Source organism: Scardinius erythrophthalmus, assembly GCF_964197995.2.
Source record: "Scardinius erythrophthalmus genome assembly, chromosome: 24".
In the NCBI taxonomy this organism is placed as follows: domain Eukaryota; kingdom Metazoa; phylum Chordata; class Actinopteri; order Cypriniformes; family Leuciscidae; genus Scardinius; species Scardinius erythrophthalmus.
Genome location: NC_138244.1, coordinates 20,668,104 through 20,684,927, shown reverse-complemented (window position 1 = coordinate 20,684,927; position 16,824 = coordinate 20,668,104). Strand labels below are relative to the sequence as shown.

General features: G+C 37.3%; 1 protein-coding gene across 4 annotated transcripts in view; it reads right to left on the bottom strand.

Annotated features, from left to right (window-relative positions):
- The window catches only part of znf469 (zinc finger protein 469), a 377,504-nt gene that overhangs the window by 259,789 nt on the left and 100,891 nt on the right, over positions 1–16,824 (bottom strand). For all 4 annotated transcript variants that reach the window (XM_081356733.1, XM_081356735.1, XM_081356732.1 and 1 more), the window contains exon 2: positions 10,090–10,140. The gene's annotated coding sequence lies outside the window, so the exon portion shown is untranslated. The remainder of the gene's footprint in view (positions 1–10,089; positions 10,141–16,824) is intronic.

Here is a 16,824-nt window from a genome sequence, read left to right as displayed (position 1 = left end):
AAATATTTAAAAATGTATTCTGTCCCAACAGGGCTGTCAGTCAATTAAAAAGTTTGAATCAAATCCATTAAATGCTATGCAGATTAACTTTAAAATAAAAATAAAAAATAACAAATCACATTTTTAATATAATACGAATCACATCCATATTTTAATTTTTTTTCCCTTGTTTTAGGGGGAAACATGACCCGGCCATTTCTCTGTGAGATTCACTCATCCTATCCTCGTTACACCTTTGAGCGGACTGTTTAACCTGAGGTTCCCCCAGTACGTTTTTTTTAGATAAAAGCTTCTGCTGAAAGACAAATAACTCAAACTAATCCTTTTGCTTTCTTTGTCTCCAAGAGATGAAATCGTACATCATTCACACAAGAGGATATTTGGATGTTCTAACATGCTTACACTTTGTAAGAACACTCATTTATTTGTCTTTTCTCTGTGTATTTGGGGAAAGACATACGTTTCTTTTGTGCTGACACTGGGTAGTCAAATTTGTTTTTCTGTCTTCTCATCTTCTAGCTGTTGGTTTATTTTGTCTTAACTAATTCGTACACTCTGTCTCTCTTGAATTTCTCTTTCTCTGTATTTGTCTAACTGATCGTTCACACAGGACACAGATTTTTTTTTCACCTTTAGCTTTGTCTGATGGCAATAAAATGGTATATATTACAGGTTCTCTTTTTTTATTTTACTGTATACTAATCAGTCACGTTTAAAATTTTCTGTCATTGTAATTCCTTACATGTTTTAGCTCAACATATTTTGTATGCTTAAACTGACAAGCTTATGTAGTTACACTGTCCATCATGCTGTCTTGAGCTCTGGCTTTCAAATGGTTTAAATGAATATAAATAAATATTAGGATTATTATAATCATCAACAAATTTATATAGTACTACAAAAAGCTTTTAGCATCAGAAGTTAAATTGCAGATGGTTTTATACAGATATGACCTTGTTGATTGTAATTATGACAATCTCTTAACCCAGGATCGTTAGAAAAAGTGCATGTGGTAACATTTCTGCAAAATGAAATTACATCGTGCCTTGCACATTTTGCGAAACTTTCAAAGTGAAATGGCCAGCATGTTCAGTTTTATCAGAAACAGAAGAATGTGAATCTGGCTACGTTTTATTACGTTCACAGCAGTTCTGGATTGAAATACCCGCTAAGTGGTGCTAAAAGGTTAATTCTCCATCATGTTTTAAAGGGCACCTATTATGCCCCTTTTTAGAAGATGTAATATTGGTCTTGGGTGTCCACAGAATGCATTTGTGAAGTTTCAGCACAAAATACGCCACAGTTAATTTATTATAACCATTTGAAAATGTCATTTTTGGGGCCTGTTTTAAAAAGAGCTGTTTTGGCGTCTACCACTTTAAATGTAAATGAGCTGCATATCCCCGCCCTGCTGCTGGACCTAGATGATGACAGAATAATGACAGAACTCCGGCACAGAATAAACACGAATGAGAATGGACTAAACGTCTCGGAATGGTTATTTGATACATTTCTGTACTTACAAAGTTTTAATCGCGTCCCTTTTGCCATTATGGATGTGCAACACACACACACACACACACACACACGAACTGTGATAACGTTCGCGCAATTTTTTGAAACTACACACACACACACACTACTGTGAAGTACAAACGAATTTTTTTATTTATTTCTTAAGGGGAGGGAGATAGACGTTTAGCACTATATAGCCTACTGTCTATGGAGATAGAGCAGACCTTAATTTATTTACATTTGTAAATGCTGCAAAAAAAATGCCTACGTGACATAAAACTGTCTGACGTTGTTTGTTGAGACATCCTATGACGAGTTGACGACGACAATAAATAGCTTTAGACGCATTTGTTGTTGAACTTGCTGACATCGATTGAAATGACTATTTGCTCAAAAATCATAAAATACACTTACTTTTTCTGGATCGCGAACTGTAGGCAACGATCCACACTCTAGGATTAACTCGTTCACTAAACAGTCAGTCAGAAAATGATTCTTGTATTTAGGAAGTTTAAGTGGTGCCTTTTCTTCATAAATAAAATCCATCCGCTGCGTTTTCAGTGGCTCTGATGTCAGTGAAGACTAGTATGTCCATTCTTACATCCCACAACACACTTCTTAGGAGACATTACCGGCTGTCGCTGAGGATGCAGATCACCGAGGGCGGGGTCTATGCCAAAACCAGATGTCAATCAAATCACGTCGGTGGGGCTTAGCGCATTTCTACGTCACAATGAGGAAAATCTAGAACAGGGTGTTCTAAGACAGTGCTTATGATTTATTGAGATAGTAAAAAAACTACTGGGTGGATTTTTATCATTCTAGGGTGGTTTTGCTCACACACTGCCAACACACATTTATGTTCAAACACCATGTAAAAGTGAATTTTGCATAATAGGTGCCCTTTAAATCAAGTACCACCTAAATTAAACCCTAAACCTCAAGTCTTAAGTCTCCTAAATTCCTTCAAGGCGCAGCGCCGCTGCAAAATCTTCACATGATCAGTAATATCACGACATTCACTTCATTCACTTACACACCTAAAAACACTGAGACATGGCGACCGCCGGCGCTACTAATGCGGTAGCTCTGAATCCACTTGTTGACAAGAAAGGAGGAAAGAGTCACATACGGAAATATTTTCGATTAGGCTAATGTCACGTTGCCATAAGGGGCCGTTCACGTAGCGGGTTTTTTGCGCGGGCAAAGTCGTTACTTCAAATGTAGGTGCGTGGCAAGCGCGCTCATAATAAAAGTGACGCGGTGTGCTCGTTTTTCCTGGCGCGCCTCTATTCATGGTTGCATAGAAACGACAGACGCCACAGGAGAGCAAGCGCTTGTGGATAGGAGAAAGCGGTACGAACTGCGAAATTTGTACCGAGAACCGTAGATTTTCACTGGTATTGGTACCAAATACTTACATTTTGGTACTGTGACAACACTATTAGGTAGTTATAAATAGGCTAATCACAAACAGACCTTTTCTACGTTTAAGGCATTAAACATACTGTAGGCCATGGGCGAGTCTAGCCCCTCAGCACCCCTAAAACTTGGAGTAAGAAATGTTGTTATTCTAAAAATATATATATATTTTTTTTTTGTCTTTGACAAGGTTAAATAATGTTCTTCATCTTCAGTCCGCAGCAGCGCCAAGCAGAGCGCAGGTCAGAAACAGAGGGGCGCGTGTGTGTTTGTTCATCTGAGCCTCATTGGTCTTTCACTTCTCGTCAATGTCAGAATATTTGAGATGACCAATCAAATCAAAGTAGGCGGGCTTTATGTTCACAGAAGCTGCTGAGCGCGAATTTTACATGGAATTTTAGCAGCACGACTGACGCTTCAGTTTACGGTCAAGTGCGAGTTAAGGAGATGTAAGTAGCTAAACTAAACATTTTATATTTGACAGTTTTTTAGGTCATAAATGTTAAACGAATGACAAAAATAATTAGAAAACATAAACTTTTGTCTAATTTCGCCATTTTGAGCTGAAAATAGGCCTATATAACGTGTAATTATGTCATTGTGAGGGGACAAGAAACATTAACAAAGCCGTTTTCATAGGCACAAGATTAATAATGCATGTGTACATGTTGAGAATTAATATAATACAATTTGTAGCCTTCAGTAAATTAAAAAAGTTCAGCTTTAGGAGGGGAAGAGACAGGGCAAGATCAGGAGACTGAGAGAAAAAGACAGAGTGATGGAGATGAGGAGAGAGCAGGTTTTAAATCTATTTCTTATCCTTTTTTGGCCTTCAAACGTCTTGAAATGCACATATCAGAGAAATAAAAATGTTTAACCCCATAACAACCTCAAATTTATGACCTCTTTGATTATAAAGCCCTGTCTACGGCCATGTATTAGGCCTAGATCAATAATGAATGTGTACATATTGTGAACAGTGTTTCCCCTACAATGTATTCAGCATTTTCAGCGCCGCTGCAAAATCTTCACATGAGTAATATCACGGCATTCACTTCATTCACTTACACACCTAAAAACACTGAGATATGACGATCGGCGGCGCTGCTAATGCGGTGGCTCTGAATCCACTTGTTGACAAGAAAGGAGGAAAGAGCCACATATGGAAATATTTTCGATTAGGCTAATGTCACGTTGCAATAAGAGGCCGTTCACATAGCGCGTTTTTTGCGGGTGCAAATTTAAAATGTAGACGCGGCGCGCTCGTTTTTCCAGGCGCGCCTCTCTGTTCATGGTTGCATAGCAACGACAGACGCAGAGAGAGAGAGAGAGAGGGAGGCGTGTAAAGTGTTTACTTATATGTGTGTGCGCGCGTGTGTGTGTGTGTGAGAGGCGCGGGCGCGATCGAACAGTGGAAACAAAAACATACTCCGTCATTTTGTTTATACAGGACATCATTCAAACTGCAAAGTGTTTAAGTTACTGTTAATTAAAATTTTAAGGAAAACAAATATATTAATCTGAAATGTAGCAAATTAATTTTCAATTCATTCAGGTACAATTACCAAACATATCTCAAGGTCTTTTATTAATTTAATTAATAAACTAATTATATAAAACTATTGCCTTAGAGATCTTCTATGAAAAGCCCAGAAAAATTAAGTGCTCACAGATTGGGTGTGGCCTTTGCCATTAAGATAATATTTTCAGTAAATTGTAAATAATCTTTCTCTGGGTTGTTCTGTTTCATTTTTCCCCTATCAATTTCTACCTTATAGCTGAAAATTAACACAAAAGAAAAACATGAATAATCCTGTTAACATGAATTATAAAATGACGGTTTCTGTTTGTGACCAGTTCAAGGTACGTGCTGCAATAATCATGCCTTGAATCTGTTGATGGTATATTTGTATGTCTCAAAATGTCCATTTCTATCCACAAAACTTGCCAGAAGTCATGGTTTAAGGGATTATTTTAAAAAAAATCTTCCGGAGGTGCATGCCCACGTGACAAAATGTAACAGCACCGCTGCTGGAAAAATTTCTAGGGGAAACACTGGTGAATGAATATAATAAACTTAGTTACCTAGCTTTCCTGGTAGCTTTGTCTGAGAAAATTGGGGGGGGGGGGGGGGTATGTAATTGTGATTGTCAAAACATTTGGTAACTAAATAGAATTTTATGAAGTTTAGTGACAACATGTTACAATGTTAACATTGTACAATGACTGGTAGGATACAGTTTTTATTATTGCTTGACAAAAATTTCAAGATTTCAATTCCATTCTTGTGATTTGATTCCGATTTTGATTCAATATTGACTAATTTGGATACATGTTTATTTAAAATTTTATTTAAAAAAATAATCTCACCTAATGCTGTTTACATAGAGGGCCCAATCTGCTGGTATTATTAAAGGTTAAAAATAACAAATTAAATTAAATATAATATAAAGTTTTTGTTATAATAACAATTATTTAATGACATAAGTAAAAATATAATAAATGTGTAATATAGTGCTCAGCAAAATCTCCTCTCTAGCTATTTTTTCTATTCAGTTAACATGCTATGGTCATTAAATGGCTTTTCTGAGGTAAATGTAACGTTATGTGACATAATTGTTCTCCTGCTGTTATATTGACCTCTTTCCGTGGTTGAAAAACACTAATTGGTCGATATTATGTATACTTTCGGTAAGTTGTACTGCATCAATAATGTTTTGCTAATGTTACACAAACTATGTTCCTGTTCGCCATCTCAGTCTGCCTTCTAACAATCATCAGAAACGCTTTGAACAACTCAGAACGTCAGTGAAGAAGAGCATACGGTTCATCATAACATCGTAATATACATCATACACTTGCTATATTACTAAATCTACCTGATTTTCCATATCAACAAAACATACAGGATAACCAGGCTTTCTTTCGCAACGCCCCTGCTAGTTTCGCAGTCAATGATATGCTAAAGCCCGCCGGCACGTTGACCTGATTGGTGACAATATAATTTGTGACGTCAGAAACGAAAGCGATTTCAAAACGCGTTTTTTCACTGCAGTTTTAAGAAGAAAATACTCAGCAATGGTGTTGACTTATGAATTTGCACATTTTTTGTCTTAAGAGCCCATTACAAACACCACATAGACATATAAACAAAATTAAAAACTTGATTTTCACCACAGGGGGACTTTAAGTCTGATTATTTGCTCCTCATTCTCTTTTCTGCACGCCCCTTAAACTTGGGCAACTCCTTCCTAAACTGTGAGCTCTCCGTGACCCCAGCGACTGCCGCCAAAACAAAACTGAGAAGTTGTGCGACCCAGACCATAACCGCCAACATTACGCCATTGTGGCCTCTGTGCGTCGGGCTTTAACTGGACTAAGAGGAGAGTAAATTGATTGGGACTGACTGGCTCATAAGATTATAGCAGCTTACAGCCAGATCTTTACATCATCAGCACTGGGGTTTTACTGAAGATGACGCCAACCGCTCTGGAACACATTTGCCAATCAGCATTACAAGCAACTGAAATTAGCCCAAACTTATATAGACAGAGTTGAAAAGCATGTGAGTGGTTGAAAGTCAATGGTCTTAAAGGACAGGTAAGGAATGATCAGAATGCAACTTTTGTTTCCAATTCATTTTTGATAACTAATTTCTTCCACCTAATTTGCAGATTTTTCGTGATTCAATATCAAACTGCTTAAAAATTACCACAAGCTAGGGCTGGGCGATATGGCTGAAAACTGTATCACGATATAAGTGTTTCATATCGGTCGATATCGATAATTATTGAATTTTTTTTATAACATATTTAAAATAAGGACCAGTCCAGGAGACAAATATATTACATTTAAAGATTTTTTATTTTTAACTTAACCTACCTCTGATTATAATCCCATCAGTTATAAAGGCAGAAATGTCAACACGACCATGGAAAACTCAAAAGTCTAAAATCACAATGAACACTTAACAATTATCTCTTAACATTAAGGTGCAAAATGAAAGAATACGTAAGAAATGCTTTATAAAGGGGTGGGCGATATGGCAAAAATATAATATTACGATTTCTTTCTATAAATTCTATAAATCTATTTCTTTCTATTTTCTATAAATTATACATTGATACTTATTAAAGCTATTAATAAAGTTATTAGTCAAGAGCAGTGAGTGATTTTCTCTTTACATTTTGTTGTTTTATTAACATTAAAGGGATAGTTCTCCTAAAAATTCTAATTTTCATAATTTACTCTCTCACATTGTTTTAAACTCGAATAAGTTTCTTTCTTCTGTTGAAAATAAAAGTTATTTGGAAGAATGTGGGTAACCAAACAGTTGATGTACCCCAGTGACTTCCATAGTATATTTTTCTCCTATGGAAGTCAATGGAGACCAGCTACTGTTTGGATACCCACATTCTTCAAAATATTAATATTAGAAAATATTAGAAGGCAATTAATACAGGTTTGGAACAACATTAGAGTGCGTACATAATGAGATCATTTTTATTTTTGGGTGAACTATCCCTTTAAGGACAAGCGGCAGCGTGTTTACTATTACTACTGTCTCTTTAAGAGCTGCGCGCGACGCGCCTATACACGCATTTAATTTTGACAAGCAGATTTTCTTTCAATTTTCTCAAGTTTGCTTTCACTTTAGACATATCCGACTAGTTTATGTAAACCTTGTGTGTATATAACAGTATAAGCAAAATAAGACTCGAAAGATAACTTAGTATTCAGGCGCTGGTAGACAGGCTTTTAGTGCATGTGAGCTTCACATGTACGCGCTGAGAAACGCACACGATAGAACAGCGCATCAGCACGCGAATAACAGAGAAACTGACGACGGTCTTGCATAATCTGCAGACGACATTGGTCTGACTACGGTCAGACTTTAAGTCAGGCGAGCTGACTTTTTCTGTTTTATCTAGTTACTAGAGAGTGAGTGCCTTTGTATATGCAATCAAACTTGCTTTGCTGGTTTCTTCCAACGAAAAAAAAAAAATAATTATCGAACGTTTTATCGAACGCATTTTTTATTGATATTGATTACGTGTCTATCGCGATACATATCGTTATCGTTTTATCGCCAAAAGAATAAAAGATCTGTACTCAAACTGAAGTTTAAAACCACACAACTTTGGAAAGGATAGATACATTCAGATATACAAATAGCGTTCAATTGTAGAGGCTTGAAATTTTATTAAAAATATAGGGATGCACCGATGTGAAAATTGTGGCCGATACCGATAACCGATATTAATATTGCTGTTATGGCCGATACCGATATTTACCGATGTCGATATCTCTGTATAGAAAACAAATTTTAATGATTATCAAATAAAGAGCTATTTTCCAAAACACTTTTTTTTTTTTTACTTTAGAAATTACTGATATTGGGCACCTTTACCTGTATGCAAAATATGTCACACATACGACACACATGCATTATATTGCATTGCATATAATGTGTGCTAGTCAACTTGTCTAAAATTAAGAAACCCTTAGAAAACAGAAAAAAAAAAAAACAGGAACATTGTGTACAATTAAGATAGGCTACTTAATTTATTATTCCAATATCCAAAAATGATACTAAATACCACAGGGAAAAGGGCTTATATTTGTGACGTGCTGTCTTTGCGTTTGAACACTGCGCATTTTAAACAGGACACGCATTAGCTGAATAAATGTTAGCCAATACAAACATATTTATAGAAAACAGTTGACAATGAATAGACAGGAGTCCAATAATAGCATAACGAATCACTTATTCTAAAAATAATAACAAGTAGGCTATAAGACGAATCCGACATATGGGCTGTGTTAACAGTAAAATGTCCGTCATTTAACGAATTTTAAAAACACGGATGGATAATACAAAATGCTTTCTGACATTTTGATAGAAAAAAAAACAAGCAAGAACAAAATTTAAACTTAGCCCGTCAATTTTTCATTTTACAATTGTCTTCTCTCTCTGTGTGCGCGCATCCGTGTTTGTGAGGGAGAGCTCACGCAGCACTGATACAATAGCCTTCTTTTTAATCCATAAGTAACGAACGCGCTAGTTTTCATACAAAATAAATATGTAACATAATTAGGTAGGCTACTTTAGTTATTATTAACACAATACCGTAACACATGAAGGCTACGTTTCTCAACACTGAGAATGAATAAATAAACGCCTGTTTCTCCACTCGCGCTTATCAGTAATCCACAAATCACACATGCTGTCACTTTTGAGAAAAATCAAATTCGAACGGGTATCAAATATCAAGCAATATATCTACGAGTCAAAAAACGATCAATCAAAAATGTGTCATGAAGAGGGAAAAAACATAACTGCGTTAACAATGTTACTGACGGGACAGTTCTCTGTTACGCACGTCTGAACGCGGCACTAAAGACCACTTTAAAACTTTGACAGAGACCTCAAACAGAAAGCACAAAGCCTGTCTTTAAATTTAATTTCGTTTTGTATTAATTGTTTCTTCATTTTGATCAATGTTTCATCAAAAATAAATAAGAAGTAAATATTAGAAAATATTTAATCAGGACATGGAGGCGACGGCGCCTGAACTGAAGCGCGTCTCAAATTAACCGAAACCTACCTGCCTCACAGACCTGAGACATAGAAAGCTTGAAACATCTATTTTTAAACAGAACAATTCAAAACGAAAGAAAACAGACTGTTCTCTGCTTATGTCATCTGTATGAAATGTGTATTTCTCTCAGCCTCGTTAAAGATCGCTAGTCAGCATCGTCAACTTCATCTTCAACTTCACACGTCAAATATCGGCCTGTTCACATCGGCCCTATTTTGACATCGGAACGATACCGATGTGTAAAAAAAATGACCATATCGGCCGATATTATATCGGCGGCCGATATATCGTGCACCCCTATAAAAATATGATATCATAGCTTTCTTCTAGAATCACAGAGTCACTCTCTTCACATTTAAGTGATGACAAATATTTACGGAATGGTTTATAAATCTAAACCACAGTGCTAATTTACTGTAGATTAGCTGTAGCCCACCAGATATAGACTTTCTATAGGAATCTAGAAAGATGATCAGACAATGGGAGAAAAAGAGAAATACAAAAAAAAACTTGTTTACAAAGAGTCAAAAAAGAAAAAAGCACAGCCTACCTATTGATGTATCTTTAATTTAAGGATCCCACACCAGAAAAATCCACGAACCTGGAGATAAACAGAACAAAACGAGGTCAGTGATGCACTAATTACTAATACTTCACTCTGTATACATGATATGCATATTTGACATTCATGTTTTAGATGCATTAGACCTCATGAGAACAGACATTAGCATGTTTGTTTGTTTTTGTTGAGATTTTTAGACATTGGCATTTTCACCACATATCAGACTTGATACTTTATCAAACTATCAAAAAAATCAACAATAATAATGAAATCAAATTATTAAATTAATGCATTATAAATTACTCTTAAATAAATTATTTAAAAATACTATTTCATTTAATGAGTTCACCTAAAAGATTTGTTCACTCACAAGATCCATTCACTTGCATTATACATTTACCTACAAGTTACGTCATTCATCTAACGTTCAGATTGTCAGTCCCAATCAGATTCTTCTTTTTTTTTGCAAGTTATGTTTTGGGTCTTTTTGTGCCTTTATTTTGACAGTAGAGATTTTGACAGGAAAGCGTGGGGTGGAGAGAGAGGGGAAGGGGATCGGCAAAGGAGCCCGAGCCGGGAATCGAACTCGGGTCGTCGGAGGCGCAGTTGCGCTATATGTCGGCGCGTTAACCATGGGGCTATTGGTGCCGACCCAATCAGATTCTTGTGCATATCTGATTGAAATCCAATCAGTGTGAACGGCAAAAAATAAATAAAAGAAATGCGATTTTTACAAATCAGTTTCGTGCTAAATTCATACGTGGTTTAAAATCCTATTCAAATCACATTTCTGGAAATCCGTTTCAGTCTGACAGCTCAGGTCGGATTTCACGTGGTTTATGTGACTTTCTGACACCACGTAAAACATAGAACGTCAGAAATTGTTATAGGAAACATGCTGAAAGTCACTGCAAAAACCGATCGAGCATAAAATGACAATGGAGACATGTTTTGAGACCAGCGGAGACGACCGCACGGAATAAAGCCGCTCATACCAGCCTCCTACGGTTCTGCCGCTGCCTCAGAAGACGCAGTAGTTTACACACAGTCGGATCAACAATATTTGGATTTGGACTGACAGTGTGAAAGTAGGCTAAGAGATCTTCTCACTTACAAGATTCGTTCTTTTACAAGATTTCTTCACTTTGCTCAAAAACAATGATTCCTTCATAACCAAAACACTACTTGTCTGGTTTTATATGTCCATATGAACACTAAAAACACTTCAGCGTTTCTATTTAAAACCATTTCTTTGGCTTTTATAAACCATATGTGCTGGACTCACACTGAAACACCTGCTGATATGCTCTACAAACATCCATCAATGTCTCATTGTTATTACTGATTAGCATATGGCAGAGCCTCAGAAGGTTACTCCATTGTGCGTTCTTGGCGGAATCGGCAGGATTGGGAGAATAAAGTGCCGTGATAAGTTTCAGCTGAACCTAAGCATGAGACACCGCAAATGGCAAAAATTGGGTTATGACATACACATACATCCCTTACCTCTAACCGCTCTTCCTTATGCAAACGTCTGATACAGACACTCAGCTGGACTTGAAAGCCAAGCCAGCATGACCCTTGGAAAGAACAAGTGGAACACATAGGCTAATTGAATGAGCAACAGCTTCTCCTCAGACCAAGACACTTTTTTGGCGGGAAATTAGAGAGTCAAATTGGACAAGGGTTCTGGTTTTTCTGGGGCCTTTTATTCCTGTTGCGCTCGTTTGGTGAGGCTCTCACCATTCTTTAAGTATTCCCCCAACGCCACGGCACGTGTAATGTCATGAACCTTCATTATTCACCGCTCAACAGAGGAAAACAACTTTCAGATATAATAGAAATGGAAAGATTTGCTCCACTAAGCCCCCGCTGGCTTCAGCAAGACTATTTGCTTCCACTCTTAACTTCTGCCAAATTCTGGAGAGCTGTTGACTTGTCTGGTATCGCTCCCAAGCCCACGTGAACATGTAAGGTCTCTAGAATCAGAGTGAGAACCACTGATATGAATACTAATGTGGTTTGTACATGCCCTAGCATTTTGAAGATCAATGTTGCCTGCAGATGCCAACGTATGGTGCGTTTCATTTGCAGTACGTCAATCAAAACAGCATAGCGTATTAAAGTAGAGAAATAGGATTAATCTGTGTGTAAACTGGCCATATTTTTTACAAGCGAGTTATTTGCAAACACAAAAAAAATTACATTGGTGGAATTGGCTAGGCTAACTAAAACAGAAGGCAGAGTGTCAGTTGTTGGCAACTTATCAAACAATGTTGCAATCAAGTTCAACAAGTGTACTCTGATAAGAGCAAACAAGTCATGAAATAAAAATTAATTTAAAGTAACAAAACACAAAACAAAAAAACGACACAAACCACAACAAAAACAAAAGCACCACAAAGCAAAACAAAATCCCAAAACAAAACCACAACAAAAACACAAAACAAAAACACCACAAAGCAAAACAAAATCCCAAAACAAAACCACAACAAAAACAAACCACAACAAACAAACAAACAAAAACTTTTCTTTTTTTTTATTGAGCCGCTCCTAGTTTTTCCTTCTTGATGCTCAACGGACAGCTAATTATAAAACATTAACCAACGCAAGGCAAACATATAAAATGCTCTGTGTTGTTTCTGTACACAAACTTTTTTAAACTGGAAACACAACCCGTATCATTTATATCTCACTGAGCCCTTGATTTTGTGCATTTGAAAAGGAGACGACCACCAGTAAGAAAAGCAATGGTGCAGCTTAAGACGGATCAGGCTCAAAATGAGCACAGCCTTTTATATGTGAGATTAAACTGTGTTTACACAACCCCAGATTTCCCTCTCTGTCCTCTATAGTTACTCAAAGGTTTGTGTTTCAGCCATGTCCCTTATAAATCACTGTCATGTGTTCAAAGTGCAGAGAGTCTGAATTAAAATCAATCTCCTTTAAAATGACTACCAATAAATGTATTTGTCAGTTTCAGTCTGCTTTTATGATCATAGCCCTTTGGTATTGCCTAACCTGTTTTAATATATAAATATACTTGACTAGTTATTTTTCCATTTAAAAGATCAAAATACATTTAAAAAAAAAAGAAAAGAAAAAAAGAAAATATGTATTTCCTATATTAGGATGTATTATTAATGTGAGAAAGTCCAAGTCCAGTGCAATTTATTAAAATAAATTAATAATAAAAAAATGAAATGCATTTACATTTCTAAAGGATCATGTGACACTGAACACTAGATTAATGGCTGCTGACAATTCAGTTTTGATCACAGGAATAAATTACAATTTCTGACACCTGTCACCAAATTAATCTGCAAAATAATAACACATAATGCCAAAAGGAAATTACTCCTCCCACATCTTACAACAGAGCTCTTAACATCTCTGCACATTAACTTCAGCATCAAATGAAGTTCTGAACATTATCCAAAAAAAAAGGACATGACTCAATAATTTGGCACATATCTCCACGCCAAATCACCATACCTGTATAATTTCCAAAAATGCATCTTCCTGAATCACTTTGATCACTTTGATTCTGACTCTATACATCTGTTATTTCATACCACTATAGACATCTAAAAAGATCTTCATCTGTGAGAAAGCACTTTTGCTTCAAGCAACATTTCTTAGAATAATACAGATGAAGAAGAGTTTGACAGCTTCCAAACAGCATCTCCAATGCAAACAAGCAGCATGAATCAGCTCTGGCCAATGACATTAATCTCACTGACAAAAGCAGAATCCCCCAAAAACCAAATTGTGGAGCTTTCTGCGGTAAACCCGACATATCTCCAAGAAGCCAGCAGACCAAGCTAAAATCCAGACGCAAATGACACCACACTTTCCAAACCTGAGGGCCGGACCAAGACACATGCAAAATTAATCATAAATAATCAAAGTAAACAGACTGAAACAATAAACTCCCCTTTCTTGCTGCTTTTAATGCAGTCGTAAAGAAAACCCAACGAGCCAAAAGATTTCAAACTGCAGCGTATTAACAAAAGGATAGCTGTGGAAAGGTGAAAGTGTTTTTTCCTGCTGGCTTTATACCTTCCAAACAGATTTCTTATGCGAATGGCTGAATAAGAAGAGGGCCAAACAGCCAGGACTAAAAACAGAAAGAGGAAAAGGAAACTAATGAAAGAATAGCCACTTTTTTTTAACTACTTAATCGACTGAATACAAAAGCTGCCAGACTTATGGAAGAACTACAATAACACATAAAAACAGAACTGCCCTCCAGCGAACGGATCACAAAGTCACAGGAAAGGGTTCAGCGGTTCTGGTTTTGGACAATGATTTAAGACGACTGGCTTCAGCACAAAGCTTAAAGCCGTGTCCAAAGAGAGCTCATAAGTCTTTTTTTTTACAGTATTTTACAGTATGTGCACTTACCTAAGAAAGTACTGGGTAATATAAGGTAACCACTACATGGGTTAAGGTTAGGTTTAGGTGTAGGTTCAGGCCAGGGTTAGAACCTAGTTATTACCCAGTTATTGTAATTACTATAAGTACATAGTATGTACAAGGGGAACATGACTGTAAAATAAACTGCTACCAGGATGAATTTATAAAATTAATTAGCTAGTACTAGAAGTCTAGTGAATTTCAATTAAATAAGAACAAAACAGCCGTCTGGTAAAATTATGCTTTGGTATCAGGTGGCTTTGCCAATTTTTTTGTGGTAATGTCACTATAAAAAGTTTGAGAACTGCTGACTTTGGTCAACAAAACAATGTTAATGAATACATTCGACCAACAGGTCAGGTTACTGAAAAAAGGTCTACAATGACACCCTGACAAACGTTCAGTATTATGTCTGGTGAAATTTGGGTCAAGATTTGCCAGATTTGGGCTTCAACTTAATGCAGGCCTCTGTCTGATAATGTCTATGCGAAATGTTAATGGAAGTTCACACAAGAGGTTTACAGAGCCAGTATTAAAAGGGAGATGAACTGCCAAATGAATGTTCACCAAACATATTTGTAGATGTAGTCAAAGTCAATTAAAAGATAGTAAGTAAGCGCTCCCCCCTTATTATTAGCGCCACCTTGTCCCTTCAATTAGTGGTTCTCAAACCTGTCCTGGGGACCCACCACCACATGACCTTTTGTACGTCTCCCTCATCACACACACCCAATTCAAGTATTGCATTCTCTAATGAGCTAATAAGTTCTGGGTTTCCGACAGGTGTGGGTATGAAAGAGAGGAGGGGTGCAGTAACCAGGACTGGCGGCGCCTGATGAGGCACACCTGAATCGAATGGAGCCTCGTCACTGCTGCTTTACTTCCACTGTTCCAGGGAAGCAGAACTGCTATGAAGAAGCCGCCATCCCTCGAGTCCCAGACAGAAGAGGGGAGTGTGTGCCTCCTCTTACCTGGGGCGAAACTCCTCGACACTCCCTGCCTTCATGACTCCCAGTCACAGCGAGGACACTAGATAAGCTGTAAATTTGGAAACTTGTATGTCCATGGACACTTCATTCCCCTTTTTGGACATTTTATGTGAAATAAAAGCCTCTCAAACAAACACAAATAAATAAATGTCTGTTAACTTAGTAAACACAACTGTCCTTGCATTCTTCAAGTTTAAATTCAACTTTGAACAATATGGCAAATCTGTACCTATTCTCTAGAAGAATTACCTGCGTTTTACATTTTTGAAGTTTCTTGAAGAAACTGACAAGTAGACGGCTGGGAGGAAAAAAAGGTTTTGCTTCCAAGTTTATTTTTTTGTCAAAAGCACCCAATAAATCTGTCTAGTGTTGAGGCAAGTGTTCAGAGAAGTAACAACAGCCCTATGAAGACTTGAACACAACATCACACACCAGGAGTTGAACGGCCAAGCCCTGCGTGTGGACCTCTCAGCCATAAACCGCATCCTAAACCCCTGACTCAAAAGCCCGCAAGAACATCTGCCCCCGTGGCAGGAAGATGCTGCGATCTTCTACTCCAATGTCCACTGGTGAATGAGGACAAGAGAGTTGAATACAGCAAGTGTGTGATTTCCACTACAACCAAATGTTTGCTTTGGAATACTGGAAACCACAAAAATCCTAAGCCCTATTATTGTGTGAAGTGTGGATCAAAGTTATGGATCCCTGTTGGAGCCATTAATAATAAAAGAAACGTGATAGGCCAGCACATCCTTTGGAGTTTAACATGGATCTCCTACACACAGATCTACTGTTTTCAGAGTCTCCTACAGAAGCCCTTCGTGATTCATGTTCTCTAATGTGCATGTGTGTCTTGCTGCCATTTTGTGTTTGTAAAGTGTAAGGCCCTATGATATCCGTTTTAGTTTTTCCCAAATTCAGTTTTATTTATGGTCCAAATTCTGTTTAAATCTAACCAGACCAAACTTTCGTTGATGAGTTGTCGTGAAGACCTATGAGTTTCTGCATATCTATGATATAATGGTAGTTTTTAATAAAAAAAAATGGTAAAATGTTCATAAAGTGACTTTCAGAGCAACTCTAGAGATAAAGTCTGGCATCATAGGGCCCTAAAAGTGGCTTGAAGGTTACAAGTTGAGGTAGACTAAGCCTTTGAGGTCTCAGTCTGGTAGGAGCCGGTTCTTTCAGGTGGTTGTCACTAAGAGCGGGTGTAAGAGCGGGGCCGGGGGCCTCAGCCCATCAGCTGGAAGACAAAGAAGGCCACTGTCTCTGTAGGGATGGCCTACCCCTAGTAGGATTGATGGGGTGGTGTTGA